This window comes from Belonocnema kinseyi, chromosome 3 (genome assembly GCF_010883055.1).
Source record: "Belonocnema kinseyi isolate 2016_QV_RU_SX_M_011 chromosome 3, B_treatae_v1, whole genome shotgun sequence".
NCBI classification, from domain to species: domain Eukaryota; kingdom Metazoa; phylum Arthropoda; class Insecta; order Hymenoptera; family Cynipidae; genus Belonocnema; species Belonocnema kinseyi.
Genome location: NC_046659.1, coordinates 149,204,566 through 149,212,047, shown reverse-complemented (window position 1 = coordinate 149,212,047; position 7,482 = coordinate 149,204,566). Strand labels below are relative to the sequence as shown.

The 7,482-nt window shown below is 29.8% G+C and overlaps 1 protein-coding gene across 3 annotated transcripts in view; it reads right to left on the bottom strand.

The window, feature by feature from the left end:
* Positions 1-4,848, bottom strand: part of LOC117168774 (2-hydroxyacylsphingosine 1-beta-galactosyltransferase-like) — a 48,289-nt gene extending 43,441 nt beyond the window's left edge. For all 3 annotated transcript variants that reach the window (XM_033354553.1, XM_033354552.1, XM_033354554.1), the window contains exon 1: positions 4,749-4,848. The gene's annotated coding sequence lies outside the window, so the exon portion shown is untranslated. The remainder of the gene's footprint in view (positions 1-4,748) is intronic.
* Positions 4,849-7,482: the final 2,634 nt, after the last annotated feature.

Below are 7,482 nucleotides of genomic sequence, written 5' to 3'. Positions count from 1 at the left end.
AATAAAAAAGTCTAACTGTTTTTAATTCGGAAGTCTACTATTATATTTACACTATATATTCTTCGGAGAGTTAAAAATTCTACTGTTAGCTACTTTGCTAAAATTTAAACTACTTTTTTTAAATTAATTCTTTTGTTGAAGATAAGATTACTTTGTTAAAAATTCATTATTTGGCAGAGAATAACACTTCCTGATTAAAAATTCAGTTATTTGGTGAAAAATGAAATATTTTGTTGAAATTTTAATTAACTTGTCGAAAATTCAACTATCTTATTAAAACTTTATTGAAATTTAATTTATTTGCATAAAGATTTATCTTTTTGGTTGAAAATTGATTTTTTATTATTTGAAAATTCATGTTGCTTTTTGATTTTCTTTTAATTTGTGAATTTGAGTATGGAATTAATCCTTTTTTAAGAAAATTGATCATTTTGGTTGAAAATTCAATTACTTTGGTAAAAATTCGTCATTTGGCAGAAAATTAAACTTGCTCATTAAAAATTCAGTTATTTGGTGAAAATTTAACTATATTGTTGATAAACGAATATTATTAAACAAAGTTATCAATTTCCATTAAAAATAAAACAACCTGATTGAAACTTGAAATATTTTTCAACAGTAATTTATTTGGTTGAAGATTTATTTCCTTAGTTGAAAGTTTATTCTTTATAATTTGAAAGCTTATGATTTCTCTTTAAAGTTCGTGAATTTCAGTAGATTTGAAGTTTTAACTAAATTTTCGAAAATTGGACTGTTATGTTACAGACTTTTTCTTTGTCAAAAATGCAACTACTTGATTGTAACTGGAACTACTTTCTTACACGTTAAATTATTTTGTTGAAGATCGATCTCTTTGATTGAAAATCTATTCTTTATAATTTGAGATTTCATGATTTTTTTTAATTCGTTAGCTTCAGTGGAAAATTAATTTTTTTTTAAAATGAAAATTCATAATTTTGGTTGAAAATTCGATTACTTTGTTAAAAATTCGTCATTTAGCAGAAAATGAAAGTTGCTCATTACAAATTCAGTTATTTGATGAAAATTCTAATATTTGTTAAATTTCATTTATATTGGTGAAAATCCAACTATTTTATTAAAAACATCTATTTACGTCAAAAATGAAACTACTTGATTTAAACTTAAAATATTTTTTCAATATTAATTTATTTTGTTAAAGATTTATTTCTTTAGTTTTAAATTTATTTTTAATAATTTGAAAATTCATGTTTTGTTCGTCAATTTGAGGAGAAAAGTATTCTTTTTGGGTGAAAATTCATCATTTTGTTAAAGATTTTATTACCTTGTTAAAAATTCACTTATTTAGTACAAATTTAAAATATTTGTTCGAGATTTTAATTATATTGCCAAAAGTTTAACTATTTGGTTAAAGTCATCTCTTTTGGTTAAAAATTAAACTATTTTTTTTTAAACTTGAACAATTTTACAAAACGAAACTGTGTTTCTAAAAATTATTTTTTTTTATTCATATTTGTGGTCGAAAATTTAACTGTTTAAATCAAAATAAAACTATTGTTATGAAAATTCAACTATATGGTACACAATAAAGTTTTTTGTTGAAAAATAATATTTTTCGTTAACGTATTTTGTGAAAATGTCTTCTTTATTGATAGAAAATTAAACAAGCTTCTTGGCTGAAAATCGATCCATTTAGTTTATATATTTGTTTATAAGTTAAAAATTTAATTTTTTTTTACAAAATTAATTTTTTTTCAAATTGGTATTTTTGGTTTATAAAAAATCGACTTATATTTGTTCAAATACACAAGATGAATATCTGGTTCGGGTAACATTTGATAGATTTCTGAAAGGTGGACGAGTTCGAACAATGATATTCACCTAAAAAAAAGTTTTAATAAATAATATCTTGATGTTCGCCCCACTAAGTATAATGCTAGATAGTTGGGGTATTTTCTAAAATTTTCCACTTTTTGTCAACTTTTGACTTACTAAGTACAGAAAAAATTCATGCAAGTAAACACAAATGATAATAATTTATCGTTGTTCATAAAGATTTTAATTTTTGTCTTCGAATTTTTGCTAAGTGAGTTAATAAGTAATGCATATCAGGAACAAATAATAAATATTAATATTTATTCTAACAAAAAGACTCTTAATAAATTCCTAACGGAAAATTTACATTTAATATGATCCATATGGAAACTTGAAGGAATATTTTAAATGTCTGTTTTATTTCAGAAAAATGTTATTAAAAAAACAAAAGAGATTGTTTAAAATATGATTCTCTCTAATATTTATTTATTATTTGTTTACTACTAAAAAGGCAAACCAAATTTAAAGACTTCATAAAAAACCGGAAATTTCTAGTGATTATCTAAGAGAAGATAGTCATAACAAATAATAAAGTATTTGACAATTAAATTTAATTAACTTGCATTAGTTATTACTATACTATAATTGAAAAGTGGATAAAAAGTAAAAAATATCAGAAAAAACTGCAGCTATCTACTACAATTTATAGAATGACTAAAAGGGGATATTATTTTTAAAAAAATTGTTTTATCAATAATGTTTGTTAACATTAATTAAATGTCACCTATCTGTAATCAGAAATTTTACCCAACATTTTTTTGATACAACTGCGACTTCCTATCTTTATTTTAAGAGAAAATTGTTAAAAACAATAATAAATAGTTTGAACACTTTATGCAAACATATAATTATCAGTATTTTCATTTAAAAAACTGAAAAATAATCATAATTAGGGCCAAAAATTAAGAAAATTTATTTTTCACTTATTTGCTGTTTGAGATCCTATAAAACAGACTTATGGGGTTGATATTTAAAAAATAATATTTGATTTGTATTTTACAGTTAATTGTTAAGAGAAATTCTGACAATAATCTTGCCAAGTTTTCGTTTTTCCCGTTTTAATACATTCTTAAAATATCTGTAATTTTATCGAACAGATACAATTTTTAAATTTAGATACAAAACTATGAACATCCCTAGAACGTCCAATGTCAGTTTAATCAACGTCTCTAAGCCATCTAATATGGTCTCGGGTCATCTTTAGTTCTGACATTAGACCTTTTAAAAGCTCCCATCGAATGTCTAAAAGACGTATTAGGGATGCCCCAAAGACGCCCCTAGGATACCCTTTTTTTGCCCACTGGGTCTCTAAGATGTCTCATATCCTAAAGATGTCCTAGAGACATACGGCCTTCTCAGGATATCTTGCTTACTGACACTATAAGTCTTAAGAGCATCCCCAAGATGTCCAAAAGACATATTCCAAAAGATATATTAGGGATGTCCCAAATACATTTTTCGGCGTCCTTAAGTTTTTTGTCCACTTAGTCTATAAGGCGTCTAATGTCTTAAATATGGAACAAAGACGTCTCAAAGACATAGGACATACTTAGGTAATCTTTTGTACCGACACTAGACGTTTTAAAAACATACCTAGGATGTCTGGAAGACATATTATAAAAGACGTCCCAGTGATGTCCCAAGGATGTCTCTAGGGCACCACTAACTTTTTTGCCCACTGGGTCTCTAAGACATCTAATGTCCTAAAGATGTCCTAAAGGCATAGGACCTACTCATGACACCTTGCGTACTGACACTATACGTTTTAAGAACATCCCCAGGATGTCCAAAAGACATATTCCAAAAGATATATTAGAGATGTCTCAAATACATTTTTCGGCGGTCCTTAAGTTTTTTGTCCACTTAGTCTCTAACGCGTCTAATGTCTTAAATATGGAACAAAGACGTCTCAAAGACATAGGACGTACTTAGGAAATCTTTTGTACCGACATTAGACGTTTTAAAAACATACCTAGGATGTCTGGAAGACATATTATAAAAGACGTCCCAGGGATGTCCCAAGGATGTCTCTAGGGCACCACTAACTTTTTTGCCCACTGGGTCTCTAAGACATCTAATGTCCTAAAGATGTCCTAAAGGCATAGGACCTACTCATGACACCTTGCGTACTGACACTATACGTTTGAAGAACATCCCCAGGATGTCCAAAAGACATATTCCAAAAGATATATTAGAGATGTCCCAAATACATTTTTCGGCGGTCCTTAAGTTTTTTGTCCACTTAGTCTCTAAAGCGTCTAATATCTTAAATATGGAACAAAGACGTCTCAAAGACATAGGACATACTTAGGTAATCTTTTGTACCGACATTAGACGTTTTAAAAACATACCTAGGATGTCTGGAAGACATATTATAAAAGACGTCCCAGGGATGTCCCAAGGATGTCTCTAGGGCACCACTAACTTTTTTGCCCACTGGGTCTCTAAGACATCTAATGTCCTAAAGATGTCCTAAAGGCATAGGACCTACTCATGACACCTTGCGTACTGACACTCTACGTTTGAAGAACATCCCCAGGATGTTCAAAAGACATATTCCAAAAGATATATTAGGGATGTCCCAAAGACATTTCTAGGGCCTCCTTAATTTTTTGTCCATTTGGTCTCTAAGGCGCCTAATGTTCTAAAGATGACATGAAGACATTTTAAAGACATAGGACGTACTCAGGATTTCTTTTTTACTGACTTTAGACGTAGTAAGAGCATTCCTAGGATGTCAAAAAGACTTATTTCTAAATATATCTTAGGGATGTCCTAAAGACATTTCTAGGACGCCCTTTATTTTTTTGTCCACTTGGTTACAGACCATACTAATTGGATTTTAATTAAGCAGCATTGTAGATCTGCTATCAATTAAAATTAATTTTAGTTACCTGATGATTTCCCTGTAATCTCTTTTTTCTTGTAAAGGTACTGTTATCTATCAAGAACTTTTAATTTTGCAGGAACTAATTCTCTGTGTGGAAATATTTTTTCTGCGTATGTCATGTTCCACGTCTATCCGATTGTCTTCATGCAAATAAAAGTAGATAATAAGGAGTGACAAAATTCACTGTAACAGATTTATTGTCTTCAAAAGATTGTCAGTACTTTGCGATCAAGGCTTTATTTTTTCTTAAGTAAATATTAACTTTCTGGTAAGAGTCCTTATTTATAGCTGTTTGGAATTCATATAAAATTTTCAACTCGAAACGTTCTAAATTTTAAAATGATTCATTTGTAGGTGTAACATTGATTAATTTTCAGTTTTAAATGATAAGTACTACAATTTCTATCAAATTATTTTCAAACGATACAATTTTGAAAGGTTTAAAAATTAAACGAGACCATTTTTAAAGTTTCGATACATGCTTTTAATTAAAGATTTTTAAAATTTTGAACGATTCCAGTTTTAAATAATATAATATTGAAAGTTTGAAGCTCAAAGCTGATCAGAGAGATAATTTTCTTTTAATTGTCAGTGTATAATGATTTAAAACAGCGAAAAGTCACTAAACTTTTATGATATTTAAAATATTTCTAATAATAATAATTAATTAAAATAACTTAACAATATAATTATGCATTCTATTTTTATACTCGAAAATTTAAAAATTTAAATTTTTAAAAATGGAACATTCTTCAATTTTTTAGATTTACAATTCAAAGTTTTACAATTTTAAAGACTTACAATTTAAATTCTCGAATCTTAAAGATTTGCAGGGTAAATATTTTCAATTTTTAAATACTTTCAATTGAAAGTTTTGAAGATTGACTGTTCAATATTTAATGTGTATTAACAAATTTTTGTTGTTTAAATAGTTACATTTTTAATGGTTGGTATATAAATTTACTTTATTTTCAAAATTTATGTTTAAAAGGTAGGTAATTTAAAACATTTTTTTAAATGTGTGATTTATTTTCGAAGATTTGAAACTTATTTAATTTGTATGATTTATATTTTAAATAAACGTAATTTTCAGTAACTTTTTTTTAAAAATCTTTAATTCAGTTCTGAAGATTTTCAATGACCTATTCTTTAATTTTAAATACTTGCAATTTAAAAATCTTTAATTTTGAAATTAAAATTTATTAAATTTTTGAAATATATATTTTAAACTAATGTAATTTTGAGAAATTTTTGAACATGTAATTCACAATTTTTAATTTTGAAATCGAGAATCCTGCATATTTTAAGATTTTCAATTTAAGACGCAACGAAAAATTCCTGAATTTTAATACTTTGCAATTTTGGGCTTCCGTTTCTGGTACCGATCGCGAAAGAACTCTTTTTATCAAGGGGTGTATTTTTGGCCTTGGTGAAGGCAATAAGTGTGAGTGGATGCAGAAAAGGCAGAAAGTGTGGAGATCGAGTGTAAAGAAAGAAGGATGAGTTAAGGCAAAGGTGTGAAGGGTGCAAGTGAGTGGTTTGAAGTGAAAATTTGGAACGTGTGAAATTTTTGAGGTTAGGAGTGAAAAAATAGTTGCTTGGTCAGGGGGCAAGAGGTAGGAAATAAAGGCGGGAAACGTCACGTCACAGTTACTGGACGATCGCACAGAGCCGAAAACCGTAGTGGCTGCAACAGCTGACGTTACTGAAAGCATTGAAAGAGGGGGGATGGGTGACGTTGATCGCAGTGACAGCAGCGGTGATGAAAGTGCCGTGAAGTCGAACCGGGTGGGGAGGGTAGCGGACTCAGGTATGGGCAAGCAACAGGGAAGGCCCTCAAATTTACAGCGCCTTAACAAGCTAAGCAACGTGGGTTCGAACAGAAGTCTGGACAAATGGCAAAAAATGGCGAGCGCGAATAGCAGTGAAGGGGAGGAAAAAAGGAAAAGAGTGGCTGGGGAAGATGAAGTAGAATGGGATCAGGAGAACAAGAGAGTTAGAATGAAAAAGAAAACACCAGAGAGAGATAGGGGGGATGAGGGGATGTTTGAAAAATTGGAAGCTCTCATTAAAGGGTTTAGAGAGGAAACAAGAAAGAGATTGGATGACATGAATAGGGATATGAATAGGCAGGGAAACGATGTAAGGGGGGAAGCGAAAAAGGTCAGAGAAAAATGGGAAGAATGGGATAAACGTTGGAAGGAGGAGAAAGACAAGGTTTGGGGTAAGCTAGAGAGCATTGAGAATAGACAGAGAAAGGTTGACGAACCGAGATCTAAAGAAATAAAACAGTTGGAAGAGCGGGTATCCAGTCTAGAAATTAGGAATGAGCATATGGGGGAAAAACAGAAAATGAGGAAATAGTTCAAGGGAATGAAAAGAACGTCCGAAGTGAGAATGAAAGATTGAAGAAAAGACTCAGTGAGATCGAAAGAAGATTAGAAGGGGAAGAAAGGGCAAAGAGGAAAAATAACATAGTATTCAAGAGATTAAAAGTGGAGATTGAAACAGGAGAAGTGGAAATAACAAATCTTTTTCGAGATATTAGAGTGCAGGTAAGGGTAGAAGGCGTTAAGAGAATAGGAGGGACAAAGGAAGGAAAAGAAGGAATGTTTCTAGTAAAAGTAGGGAGTGAGGAGGAGAAAAAGAAAATTATGGAGAGAAAAAAATTATTGAGAGGAAGAAGGGAAAGAATTGAAGAAGATCTGACATGGAGGGAGAGAAAAAGGAGATAGCAA